This window comes from Sapajus apella, unplaced genomic scaffold (genome assembly GCF_009761245.1).
Source record: "Sapajus apella isolate SASKATOON/1434 unplaced genomic scaffold, GSC_monkey_1.0 scaffold14, whole genome shotgun sequence".
Lineage (NCBI taxonomy): Eukaryota > Metazoa > Chordata > Mammalia > Primates > Cebidae > Sapajus > Sapajus apella.
Window position 1 is genome coordinate 27,093,609 of NW_022436954.1, and position 15,192 is coordinate 27,108,800.

Genomic DNA, 15,192 nt, shown 5'->3' on the forward strand with positions numbered 1-15,192 from the left:
TTTTTTTTTTTTTTTTTTTGAGACAGGGTCTTGCTCTGTCACACAGGCTGGAGTGCAGTGGTGCAATCCTAGCTCACTGCAGCCTTGAACTCCTGGGCTCAAGGGATCCTCTAACCTCAGCCCCCCGAATAGCTGGGACTACAGGCAAGTGCCACCATGCCCAGCTAAGTTTTTAATTTTTTTGTTGAGATGTGGTCTGAATTTGTTGCCCAGGCTGATCTTGAGCTCCTGGGCTCAGGTGATCCTCCCACCTTGGCCTCTCACACCTGGGATTCCAGGCACGAGCCACTGTGCCCAGCTGTGACTACAAGATTTATACTCACTACAAGTAACAGCATCAATGAAAGAACTGAAAAGTGGGCACCAGCAAACACCAGAATTGAGCAGCCCTGGGTACATAAATAGGAGTGCCTTTGATCAAGGGCGTGGGTCACCTTCCATTCAAGCTTTTATATTCCAGGAAGGAAGAATCTGATAGGTCCATTTGATTGGACCAATCAGGAAGGAAGAATCTGATTGGTCCATTTGAGGCCCAGGTTTTCAGCATCAGCTCATCCAGCCTTTAGTTTGTAAGGAGACAGTTCTATGCTGGACTATATGATTCTGCATAAGTCCATCCTGACACTTTTGTGTTGTTTGATTTTTTTAAAAAGTTATAATCTTGCATTTGTTTTAAAACAATGATATAAAACCTCTAACAATGGATAAAGCAAGTAGAGCTATTCCATAAAATCTTGACAAAATGAATTTTGTGCATCTTTTGCAAGGAATCAATAAAAATTGAAATCCAGCAGGATTCGTCATTCATATGCTTGATGATACATCACAGAGTGACAAGTCTGCCTTGGGTCTGAACAAATGTTGATTATGATGGCAAACACACCCACACGACAATAACAACACTTGTCTTCTTGACTCCAATGGTTAGCAGATCCGGAATTACCATAAATTTGTTTAGTGCTGCCTCCCCGGTTAGGAAGGGAATTTGAGACCTTTATTAGGGCAAAGAAAATAACGGGGGATCTTTTGATTTTTCTATCATGACCTGTAATGTTACAGTGATTGGGAGGCAGAGGATATGAAGCATACAGATGGCATGCAAGGTTTAATCTGTACGTGTGTGTGTGTGTGTGTGTGTGAAAGAGAGAGAGACAAACATGTCACTGCCCTGGGACAGACTGATTTAGGGCTCTTCTAAGGCAAGCTTAAATTCAGACTGCATTTTCTGTGCAGACCATCCGTGTTTCCCAGCAAAGAGGCACCCAGCCAGGGCCCAAGAGGTTGAGGATAAAGTGAGAAGCAGGGAGCCTGGCCAGTTTAGGAGGGGAGGAAGAATGCTCTGTGTTCTCTGTAATGCCTCCTGGTAACGTCTGCGCCACAGAGGACTTGCTCAGCTAGTTCCCCTCCGGTCAGCTCACAAGAGTCCTTTCGAGTGGCAATAAATCCTCCCCTCTGCCGCCCACCCATTCCTTGTGATTTGTTTATTTTCTTTGGAAGTGGAGGTGGGCGGTTGCTCAGGAAGATGATCAGAAATTACTTATTGGAAGCCAGAAGCCACATCTCTAACAACCAGGGTTAGACTAATAACAGATGCCAGTTTCCGAGTCTCGCTACATGCCAGGCAGCTCACATAGCCCCACAAACCCTTCCAGGTGAATTTTATAAGCCCCATTTGCAGATGAGCACACTGAGGTTTAGAGACTTGTAAATTGCTCAAGATGATACAACTCTGAAATGATAAGGCCAGATTCAAACCTGGGCCAGAGTGTCTACAGGTCCCTCGGTCCTGACCACCCATCTGTATTGGAAAGCCAGCTCGAAAGGACCCAGAACTGGCAGCTTTGATACCCATCCCCGGCTTCCCTGGGACGGGTCCCAGAACTGCTGAGTAGTTGTAGTCTTGACTACCACATATTGGGAATTATGATATAATATTTGCTCCCAGAACCAGCATGGTATTAACATCATTTTAAGCCAAGCCTCTGAGTCAACTCTTTTGTGTATGCCGTGGGAGATCAAGGCACCAAGAATTCTCAGGAGTTCATGCCCAGCCATGGACCTTCTGAGACACCATGGAAAGCTTTTTTTTTTTTTTTTTCTCATTTGCAACTTCAGATGCTGGTGTTCTACCCTCTAAAGTTGCTGAAACAGGACCATTAGGCAGAATAGTTTTATTGGAATTTAAAATATTATGAATGTTGTGTTAACCACCTCTGGCTATAACTGGAGTAAAAGTGACATTGTGTCAGACAAGAGCATACACTAATGAAGCCAGCGGAGGATGTAACAACGGAAATATCACAGCAACAAAATTGGAGTTGTGTTCCAATTGTGTTCAGAGCACTTTCCCAGCAGGGTACTTGAGATTAAATTTCCATTATTTTGAGTGAATGTGGCCCTAAGGAATCATGTAGGGATGGTTTTTTATGTGATCTCAGGGCAGTCCCTCTCTTGTAGTATGGTAACTTTTAGAAAGCTATACTGTGCTTTGTTGAAAAAGAAAAGTACAAAATATATTTGTTCCTTGGAAAAAGTCTGAAAGGAAACATATCTAACTGTTGACATACCTTACCTTGGGAAAAGGAAATTTGAAGAGAAAGGACTTTCTTCCTTTTCTTTTTCAAAAAATTTTATATATTCCTGGACATTTAAATTCATTATACTCAGCATATATTTTTGAGCAGACTGAAATGATCAAGGGAATGCTCTCAGATGAATAATTCATGCTTTATGGCATCAGGTTATCAAAAGGCAGATAGGATAGGTGACTGTTATGAAGTTGCCCCACTGGAGCTGGAATTATGTTAGCAAGGGTGTGGGCTTGGGTGGCAGCAGTGGAGATGAAAAGGAAGGGGCGGGAGTTGAGTGCCATTAAAAACCGGCAACCAGGGGTATCACCTGCATTGGATTAAGGCCAGCAAAGTGGCACTGTCTGCATGAGGAGGGAGCCTAGATACTGGTGCAGAGCTATGGAGGGACCTAAAGGAGCTAGAATTCTAATTATCAGTGAATGGGTGGGTGGGTGGTGGATGGATGGACAAATGAATGAGTTCCTTCATTTAAGGGTCATTTCTTTTAGGTTCAGGCTAAACTCCTTTAGAAGTCTAATTAGGTCCTCAGTTAGGGAAGCATTTCTCATATTCTTCCCTTGACCTGGGCTGTTCTTATCCGAGCCTGAGAGGATTAAGGCCTTTCTAAGGTCTGGGCCATTTCTGGATGCCTCATAGGGTCACTTCAGTCTTGTTTTCTTCTAACTATAAGAATCTCACTTCCAAATTGCTTAAACAACATAGGAGATAGATTTAAGGCACAAGTACCTAGAAGGTCTTCTGGGTTGGGTGGGTTCAGGGACTCACCAATGTTATCCAACGCTGGTTTCTTTCAAGCTTTCTGTTATGCTCTTCATACGGTAGCAGCCTGGCTTCCTCATGGTGGCAAAATGGATGCAGCAGTTCCAGCCTTTACTTCCATATTATCTGGAAGGACAAAGAGAAATCTTTTTTGCTCCTATAAGTTTCTTGGAAAAGCTCAGCTGTATTCTCACTGACTCAAATTGGTTCTCATTCTTATACTTGACTGTGTCCATTTGACTGGGGAATGTTGGCTGGCTTAGGTTATCTGAGCAAAGCACACTTATGGGGAGAGTAGTGGTGGGATCACCATTTCCCACCCATCTGGCAGCTGCACGATGGAGGTGTGTGCGGAAGGGATGTTAGGGAGATGTCAGCCTCTAGCTTTGGATAATAAAGCAGGAATAGCTGGTGTTTGTAGGTCCATGGGGGAGTGGCTGAAATTGAAGTAGGAAAATATCCAAGAGGGGTAGAAGATTTCCCCAACCGAGAAGCAAGACAGTGAGTGTGGGCTCTAGGTTGGGGGCTGTAGAGGAGAATAATCATGAGGGTGCCTGAGAAAACTGGGCATGAAGAACCCAAGTCCTAACGTGCTAGACAAGGGGCCTCCAGGATTTTGCATGATTTCGTGGGAGTGAATCAGTGGAGGAGATGCTTCAAAGGCTTTCAGTCTTTCAAAGATCAGTCTTTCAAAGGCTGTCTTGGTATGAGCATGGACCTGGGGAGTGGCACCCCATGGCAATGTGGAGCAGCAGCAGCAGGCATGTGGAGGGCCACAGACCCAGAGGGGCCCTGGGGACACTGAACAAGTTCATTTATGTGTAGCACTTGGAGTGCATGCCACGGAAGGCATTCTTGATCGCCGTTACAAGAAGTATTTTACTTTTAGTTGGTAGGTAGTGAGAAGCAGTAACAACAAAAGAAACAGGAGGCCAAGTGATTCAGAAGGCATCCTGGTATGAAAGTGGCAGTTTGACAAACCTCCTTTTTGGGATCCATAGGCCCCAGAGAAGTCTCAAAAGTGCAGTAACTGAACTTCCCTCCAATCTGGTGTATGGGAGTATGAGCTGCTTCCATTTTATTAGAGAAATAAAGACCTATAGAATTACTTGTGAGAGCATGGAGCAGCTCGTATCTATAGAAATGTAAAATTACACACACACACACACACACACACACACACACACGTGACATACGTCATCTCACTCTAGCCTTACAACATCCTACAAGTTAGTCATTAAGTCTGTGATACGGTCCCGGGCTAAATACGGTGGAGTTGGTCTTTGCATCCAGCACCTGTCTCCCACCTCCCTCTTCCTTTCTGACAGACCCTAAGTTTGGCCAGTTATCCCACCCTCCCCCATGAAGCCATGTGCTTTAAGGAATATACACGCGCTCTCACCTGCAAAGGAAAGGCTGTCTTTTCGCCTGGTCTAATTTTGACCATTAGAAATCTGCTGATGAGATTCTGAGAAAAGTGTTCTGACTTCCAAGGGAACGCTGTGGGAGGAGTTTCCGTCTTCTTGCTCTGGATGTTGCTGCATCAGGATGGGATATTTGGAACTGCTGCACAGCCATTTGCTGCCAAATCTGAGAGTGAGGCTAATACCCAAAATGGAAGTGCAGGGATGAAGAGAATCTGGGTTCTTGAGGATTGGACTGAGTTGCTAAATAACCCATCCGAGAAGCCTCCAGCAGCAGAAACGATGACTTGCCTTTCCAGTGTGCATTCTATTCTCATTTACCGACGGAAAATCCATATTGATGAGTGTAGTAATGTACTCAGATATAAAACCACATTTTCTAGACTTCCTTGTCAATGGAAGTTATGTGGCCCTTTGCCCTACCTTTCTTTACTTTCCTGCTTCCAGGAATGTGGGCCTGTTGGCTAGAACTGTGGCAGCCATTATGTGACCATGAAGATAACTTGAGGATACAAGTCATACACTGAAGATGGCAATGCTGAGAGTGTGGGTCCTGCCATACCTGCTTTGACTGTTTTTCTCTGGGCTTCTTTTATATGAGCGAAATACAGCATTTTCTCCATATAAGCTAGCAACTTCTAACTAACATAAACCACTGTTACTTAATGTTTTCTTTTATATGCAGCTTGGTTTAATCCCAACTGAGAAGCCTATATATTTCTGAATTTCCTGTGGGTGAGAATTAATTTTCTTCATGCATAAACTGTTTGGAGTTAGAATTGCTTTTATATGCAATCAATAACATCCTAATTGTTTCCTCATCGAAACCCATACTGTTCACATCTGTACTGTGTATTTAACTACAACAAGGGCTATAGTCTTTAGTTCTCCACTATTCTTGATTGAGAGATTCTAATATTGGGATCCCTACCATTTCCCACATTTTTTTTGAGACAGGGTCTTGCTCTGTCACCCAGGCTAGAGTGCAGTGAAACGATCATGGCTCACTTGCAGCCCCCACCTCCTGGGATCAAGCGATTCTCCTGCGTCAGCCTCCCAAGTAGCTGGGACTGCAAGTACATGCCATCACTCCTGGCTAATTTTTAATTTTTTTGTAGAGACGCGGTTTCGCCATGTTGCCCAGGCTGGTCTGGAATCCCTGGGCTCAAGTGATCTACCTGCTTCAGCCTCCCAAGATCCTGGGACTCTAGGTGTCAGGCACTGCACCCAGCCTTTCCACACATCTTTCCTGCTTCCAAGCCCCATCTTCAGGCATTAAGAACATTCAGAAAGCCCAAACAGAAAGCAAATGTTATGGCTTTGGTACGGCGTTGGCAGAAAATCCAAGTGGTTTCTTTGGCACCTACTCCAGATGATCCTAGTAATATCCTCCCGCCGGAGAAGAATCTGAGTTTTGAATATCCTCCTGCATACACCTTCAGTTTTCAGTTTCCTACTGCCTGCTCCTAAGATCCACACGCCCCAGCCATGTGGTCTGCCTCCCACACAAATCCTCAGGGAGGAGAGCTTTTAATATCTGGCAAAGCAACTATTGACTCAGGTTTTATTTGTTTGCCATTAACTTAGCATTTAATAAACGCAGGATTCTTGGCTTAATAGGCCAGTTATTATGCATTATCAAAATGGCGAATTAGTTATTCAAAGGCTGTGTTTGAGATATACCAGAGATGTAACCGAAGTGGCCTCTTTGTTCCTTATTTGCAGTAAATGTTGCATTTCTGGCCAGTCAGTATTTATTTCAAGTATAATAATTATCTTGTTAAACCCAAATCTATTAAATCGAAATGAAAGTCAGGAATTAGTGCTGGAGGGGGAGGGAGGGTTTAGTCAGGCAGTGTTTTGGGCACCTTAAACCACCAGCCTCATTATTGCCACCTCTCCTTGAGGATGCCAAAGTGAGCCCCTAAAGCACAGCTGCAATGATAATTGTTCATTATTCAGGGACAGAGCCACTTACTATCCTTGGCCCAAACAACTCTCCCTTGGATATAAACTTTTAATGTAATGATGAGAAAGACAGCCACTGTTTACCAGTGCCTCTTATGTGACAATTGCTTTACTTCCATAATCTTCCGTTCTCACAGCAATCTCAATTTACAGATGAAGAAACTGAGACTTGGAGGGGTTAAATAATCTGCTGAAGGTCACACATGTGTAGTTGGTCACTCAGCGTTCACAGGGGATTGGCTCCAGGAAACCCTGTGGTTACCAAAATGCACAGATGCTCAGCTCTCTTATACAAAATGGTGTAGTGTTTGTATATGACCTACACACGTCCTCCTGTATTCTTTAAATAATCTCTAGATTGCTTTGTATCTAATGCAATGCAAATGCTATGAACATAGTTGTTATACTGTATTTTAAAATTTATATTTTTAATTGTCATATTATTATTTTTATTTTTCCTCCAATATTTCAGACCTGCAGCTGGTGTTGAATTCATGATACAGAACCACAGATAGAGACGGGTGACTGATATGTTAATTGCAGAGCTGAGAGTTTGACTCAGGTCATTTGGGTTCCAAAGCTATCCTCTCTACAGCTGTGGAAACTCTGAGGCCTTGAACGTGTATTTTTGTGTACTACACAAGGGTGTCTGTCCCTTGCCTTTTGGCTCAGAACCTGATTAACAGAGCAGTCTATTTTGTTCTCTGCTGCTCCCCAGTTAAGTCCCAGATTTGTTCCGCCGTTGCATGGGCATGCACACTTGTCTTCTCCCACTCATGACTCCATGCTGCAGCTAAGAAGGGGCCATCATGACTTACCTTTGTGCATCCACTCCCTTTGCCATCCCCATGTGCAGGACTGCAGGGTTTATCACCAAATTCTAATGAGAAGGAAAAAAACATTCCCAAGGAGAAAAAAAATTTCCAATGTACCTGAATACATTTTCTATATTCTTTGTTTGTGTCTTATCTCCTTCAATGCAGGCCTTTGGCCTAGAGCTGAAATCCAGCAGCTAGACAGTGGAGAAAATAAAATACATGAACTGGGGACTGCCTGGAGACTTATTATAGCTCACAACGTAGGATACTGAGATGACTAGTTAGACCCATGGCGTGATGTTGCAGGGTACCCAGGCCACACGGTTCAAACAAGCGGACACAGGGAGATTCTGTTTGGGCTTCTAATTATGGGAGCCAGGTCATTCATTCATTCATGTCCTTCATTCATTTATCCAATGCATATTTGTCATTTGCCTGCTTTGCGTCAGGCACTGTTATAAAGCATGAGGTCTCTGACTTTACATGCGATGTCCTGGAATCCCAAAGGTGGGGCAGTGGAGTATGACCAACTCTTCTGGTTTGCCTGGGACTTTCCCAGTGTTATCACTGAACGTCACATATCCCGGAGAACCCCTCAGCATCTGGGGGACAGTTGGCTGCCCAGATTTGAATGCCAGCTGTGTTATCTACTTGTCCATTAGTCAATCTATGCTTAGTGAGTACCTATTAGGAGCCAGGCAGTGTGCCAGGCTAGGAAACAGCACTAAGCAAAGAAGAGTCCCTGTGCCCAAGGGGCCCCCTATCAGTAGCTGTAGACAATCCAAGTAGACACAAATAACTTAAGGTGTGTCTAAGAGCCATCAAGAAGATAAAATAGGTACTGTGATATAGAGTGACTGCATAAGGGAGGGGCTGTTTTAGCTAGGCTGGTCAGAGAAGGCGGTAGCAGGTGACAATAAACAGAGCCCTCAATGAGAGAAAAAGGACAGCTGTGTACAGATTCTGGGGGAAAGTTTTCCAAGGATAAAGATCATCAAGGGCAAAAGCCCTGAGATGGGAGCAAAGCTGTCAGGTTTGAGGATCAGGAGGAAGGTCAGTGTGACTAGAAAGAGGGGAGGAAAGAGATGGGGAAGGGAGAGGGAGGGGATTGGAGAAGCAGGCAGGGGCCAGATGATGGAGGGCCTTGGGCGCTGCACTAGGTGAGAAGCTGGGGCTGCTAGCTGCAGTATCTAGGTGGTGGCATCTACACGAAGATATCTTAGGTTTCTTTTATGGTAGTGGCAGTGTTTTAAGAGGGCAAGCCCCAGTGTGCAGGCGGTTATTCTCCTCTGTTGATGTCTCATCTGGTGATGTTCCATTGGCAAAGCAAAGCTCATGGCCAAGCCCAGCATCAGTGGAAGGGAGCTAGCAAGGGCATGGATACAGGAAGATGGGATTCATTGCAGACAATCAATGTAACAACCTGCTACAGGAGGCTATGAACAGGTATTTATTATTATCATCAATTGTAGTTTTTGAGGCTGAGTAGTATTCCATTGTATATATATGTATACCATAGTTTCTTGATTGATGGGCATTTGGACATCCAGTTGTTGATTGATGGGCATTTGGGTTGCTTGCCTATTTTTGCAATTGCGAATTGTGCTGCTATAAACATGCGTGTGCAAGTATCATTTTTGCATAATGACTTCTTTTCCTTTCGGTGGATACCCAGTCAGGGGATTACTGGATCAAAGGGTAGTTCTACTTTTAGTTATTTAAGGAATCACCACACTGTTTACCATAGTGGTTGTACTAGTTTACATTCCCACCAGCAGTGTTGGTGAAACCCCATCTCTACTAAAAATACAAAAATTAGCCAGGCGTGGTGGCGGGCACCTGTAGTCCCAGCTACTTGGAAGGCTGAGGCAGGAGAATCTCTTGAACCCAGAAGGTGGAGGTTACAGTGAGCCAAGATTGCACCATTGCACTCCAGTTTGGGCAAGAAGAGCAAAACTCTGTCTAAAAAAAAAGAAAAAGGAAGTGTTTCCTTTTCACTGTATCCATGCCAACATCTATCATTGTTTGATTTTTTTGATTATGGTCATTCTTGCAGGAGTAAGGTGGTATTGCATTGTGGTTTTGATTTGCATTTCCCTGATCATTAGTGATGTTGAGCCTTTTTTCATATGTTCGTTAGTCATTGAATATTTTTTTTTAATTTATTTATATTACTTTAGGTGTATACTATATGTGGCATTTCTCCCCATGTTATCCCTCCCCGCTCTCCTCTCCCTCCCCACCCCCCCATCTCTCCCCTACCCCCCAACAACTGCCCCCAGTATGTGATGCTCCTCTCCCTGAGTCCACTTGTTCTAATTGTTCAACACACACCTATGAGTGAGAACATGCGGCGTTTGGCTTTCTGTTCTTGTGTCTGTTTGCTGAGAATGAGTTCATGTCCTTTGCAGGAACTTGGATGAACCTGGAGGTCATTGCATATTTTCTTTTGAGAATTGTCTGTTCATGTCCTTAGTCCACTTTTTGATGGGATTGTTTTTTTCTTGCTAATTTGTTTGAGTTCTTTGTAGATTCTGGATATTATTAGTCCTTTGTTGAATGTATAGATTGTGAAGATTTTCTCCAACTCTGTGGGTGTCTGTTTACTCTGCTAACTGTTCCTTTTACCATGCAAAAGTTCTTTAATCAAGCCCCACCTATTTATTTTTGTTTTTGTTGCATTTGCTTTTGAGTTCTTGTCATAAAATCTTTGCCTAAGCCAATGTCTAGAAGGGTTTTCTGATGTTATCTTCTGGAATTTTTATAGTTTCCGGTCTTAGATTTAAGTCTTTGATCCAGCTTGAGTTGATATTTGTATAAGATGAGAGATGAAGATCCAGTTTCATTTTCCTGCATGTAGCTTGCCAATTATCCCAGCACCACACTGAACAGACCAATAACAAGCAGTGAGATTGAAATGGTGATAAAAAATATTACCACCAACAACAAAAAAGTCCATGACCAGATGGATTCAAAGCCGAATTTTACCACACAAGCAAAGAAGAATTGATACCAATCCTATTGACGGTATTTCACAAGATAGAGTAAGAGGGAAGCCTCCCTAAGTCATTCTATGAAGTCAGTATTACCCTAATTTCAAAACCAGGAAAGGACATAGCAAAGAAAGAAAACTACAAGCCAATATCCCTGATGAACATGGATGCAAAAATCCTTAGCAAAATACCAGCTAACCGAATCTGACAGCATATCAAAAAGATAATCCATGATGATCAAATGCATTTCACACCTTTTTCACAACATGGAAACATCAATGATTAGAAGCATTGTACCATTTGGTGTCTCAAATTGCTGCAGTCTGAATTTATCCACAGTCTGTTCTATGTCCACTGGGTTGGCATTATTTATTTTTCATGGCTTCTGCCAACAATGTTTCAACAAAGACACATGAGGGTTGAAGACACTTCATTCACAAACAATGGCAGAAAAGATGGTAAAATACTCCTGATATCTTTATGTGTTGCTTTTAGTTTAGAGTACCTTTAACAAAAATGGACATTTTTAAGTATTTTTAAGAACATGACATTCCAAGGAAAAACAGTCTATGTTTTATTTTACCACATTAAATTAGATTAAATATGTAAAGTTTTCATATTGTGTATTTTGATGTTAGTCTCATATTCTATTTATTTTATTATAGGGGGAGGAAGTAATTGGGAATTACCCTATGGGGACCCAATTTACTGAAAGTTTCCTGATTGTTAAAATAGAAAATTAGAAGATAGAATTACCCACCTACTTTTACACTGAGGCATCATGTGTTTTAGTCCCTAGTCATCTGACCCCAATGAGTATAATCAAGCCATTGCTGTTCTTAGCAGAGAAGTACATTTTCTTTTTCTTTTTCTTTTTGAATTACAAAACAGTGCGGAGAAATGTTGGAATCTGTCAGCAATGTCACTAGCTCCAGTTTTTTGTTTTTTTTTTCATTTCAATGCTTTTGACCTCTTCATATAGATAGGCCATCCTTGAATAGAATATATTCTCTCTACTTTTACCCATAGTGCACAAAAGGAACAGGAATTTATGAGAGATGACCTTCATGACTCTAGATCCCAAAAGACTACTTCAGCTGCCCAATTAGACAGCCTTGGAGCTATTTTCAAGGTCAAACTTACTTGTTTCTCATAGGGCTCCCCATCCCACACCACACACACAATAATAGAAGGAAATGGTAAATAAAAATAAAAATAAAAAGTTTAAGCAAGTAAATTCCTAGGTAACAAAGGTAAGGGGAAAGCATACAACAATAAAGTCCTCAAAAGTCTTTTCTTTCATTTGCAACTCAGAAAGCAGCATTAAATAAAAAACTCATGCAATTATTTGATTTTCTAAATTATTTTGTATCAAAAAATTAGTGATTAATAAATCCAAACCCAAACTCAGCAGAAGTAAGGAAATAACGAAGCTTAAAGAAGAACTAAATGAAATTGAAACAAACAAACAAAAAATACAAAAGTTAAATGACACAAAAACTGGTTCCTTGGAAAGATAAATAAAATTGACAGACCACTAGTGAGATTAACCAAGAAAAAAAGACGATCCAAATAAGCTAAATTAGAAATGAAATGGGAGATATTACAACTGATATCACAGAAATACAAGTGATTATTCAAGGCTACTGTAAACATCTTTATGTGCATAAGCTATTGAATTGGTGCAAAAGTAACTGTGGTTTTTGCCATTAAAAATAATGGCAAAATGCCATTATTTTTAATGGCAAAAACCACAGTTACTTTTGCACAATAGAAAACCTAGAAGAGATGGATAAATTACTGGAAATGTACAACCCTCCTAGATTAAATCAGGAATATATAGAATCTCTGAACAGATCAATAATAACCAGCGAAATTGAAATGGTGATTAAAAAAATTGCCAATGAAAGCAAGCCCAGGACCAGATGGATTCACAGCTGAGTTCAGTCAGACATTCAAAGAATTGGTACCAATCCTATTGACACTATTCTAAAAGATAGAGAAACAGGAAATCCTCCCTAAATCATTTTATGAAGCCAGTATCACCCTAATACCAAAACCAGGGAAGGACATAACAAAAAAAGAAAACTACAGTCCAATATCCCTGTATTATTGGGGATGCAAAAATCCCCAACAAAATACTAGCAAAATGAATTCAACAGCATATCAAAAAGATAATCCACCAGGATCAAGTGGGTTTCATACCAGTGATGCAGGGATGGCTTTAACATACATAAATCAATAAATGTGATACATCACATAAACAGAATCAAAAACGAAAATCACGTGATTATCTTAATAGACACAGAAAAAGCACTTGACAAAATCCAGCATTCCTTTATGACTAAAACCCTCAGCAAAATCGGCATACAAGGGACATACCTCAATGTAATAAAAACCACCTATGACAACCTCACAGCCACCATGATACTGAATGGAGAAAAGTTGAAAGCATTCCCCCTGAGACCTGGAACAAGACAGGGTGCCACTCTCACCACTTCTATCCAACATAAGTACTGGAAGTCCTAGCCAAAGCAATCGGACAAGAGAAAGAAAGAAAGGGCATTCAAATAAGTAAAGAGGAAGTCAGACTGTCACTGTTTGCTGATGTATGATTGTAAAGTTAGAAAACCCTAAAGACTTCTCCAAGAAGCTCTTAGAACTGATAAATTAATTCAGCAAAGCTTCAGGATACATAGTTAATGTACACAAATCGGTAGCTCTACTATATACCAACAGTGGCTATCAAATCAAGAACTCAACCCCCTTTACAGTAGCTGCAAAACAATAAATAAAATACTTAGGAATATATCTAGCCAAGGTGGTGAAAGACCTCCACCTCTACAAGGACAACAACAAACACTGCAGAAGGAAATCACAGAAGACACAAACAAATGGAAACACATTCCATGCTCATGGATGGGTAGACTCAATATTGTGAAAATGACCCTACTGCTAAAAGCATCCTACAAATTCAATGCAATTTCCATGAAAATACCACCACCATTCTTCGCAGAACTAGAAAAGAAATCCTAAAATTCACATGGAACCAAAAAAGAGCCTGCATAGCCAAATCAAGACTCAGGAAAAAGAATAAATCTGGAGGCATCACGTTACCTGATTTCAAACTGTACTGTATGGCCATAGTCACCAAAACAGCATGATACTGATATAACAATAGGCACATAGACCAGTGGAACAGAATGGAGAACCCAGAAATAAACCCAAATACTTACAGCCAGTTAATCTTCAACAAAGCAAACAAAAACACGAAGTAGGGAAAGGACACTCTCACTTGTATGGGACCTAGAGTGAATGAATGCATATCGCATTTGTAGGGATGACCCTTTGTGTCTTGTACCCTTTAACAGATATGGCAAGGCATGCACCTTTGTGGGACAAACTGTTCTTTTTTCAAGTCATCCTTTTAGCATTCAATTACAAGAAGAAAATGGTCAAGCAGCCATAAGAGTTCTGTATTGTTTAATCCATCCATCTCCTTTTCTGGCTTCTGGCAAGGGAGGCTGCTGTACTGCTTCTCTCCTACCACTCAGTAGACTGATGGAAGCAGGAAGTTGAGTGCTGTCCCTGCCATTGCCATCAGAAATCTTGTAGCATCTGACAGACTGAGAAAGATTGCCTGTCTCTCGGTGAGGCCTGCATTGTTGACAGTGTCCGGCCCGAAGGCCCCAGCACTGGTTCAATGTTGTTATTGGCAACATGATTGAGAGGGAAGCTAGACAGTCTGTCAACTTGGCCTTCACAGGGCTATTAGAATGAAGCAAGAGATAAAATGTATTTTGTTTTCAACAAGGCTCTATGTCTGTCTTACATGATCGACTCCAAAACATACCACGAAATATGGCTTCTTCTTATCCCTACTTTCAGGCGAGGTGGAAGTAAAGAACTGAGTGTAGCCGGATGCGGAAGCTTAGCCTGTAATGCCAGCACTTTGGGCAGCTGAGGCAAGAGGATTGCTTACATCCAGGAGTTCAAGACCAGCCTGGGCTACATAGTGAAATTCTGTCTCTACAAAAAATAAAAAAACTAGCTGGGCATGGTGGCGCATGCCTGGAGTGCCAGCTACTTGGGAAGCTGAGGTGGGAGGATCACATGAGCCCTGGAGGTTGAGGGTGCAGTGAGCTGTGATCACAGCACTTGCACTCAGCCTGGGTGACAGAATGAGACTCTGTCTCAAAAAAAAAAAAAAAACACCAAAACTGAGTGTTAATTTTTCCTGAGTAGTATGATGCTACTTTCTCTGAGATCACTATTTGTGGTAGATAAGATAATGCCCCCATGCCTCAAAGATGCCCCTGACCTAATCTCTGAACGTGTGAATATGTTGTTATGTTATATGGCAAGGGGAAATGCAGGTTGCATGAAAGGGTGTCTAAGTATAATTCAGTATGGAATAGAAAACTCATTCAGATCACAGGGACAGTTTCCATTCAGGTTGCAAACAGAATTAAGGTTATTAATCAGTTGACTTTAAAATAGAGCATCCTGGATTATCCAGATAGGCTCAATGTAATCACAAGGGTCCTTAAGTGTGGAAGGGGAAGGTAGAAAAGTCAGAGTGGCTGAGAAAGACTCAGCTGGCCATTGCTGGCTTTGGAGATGGAAGGGTGTCTGAAGT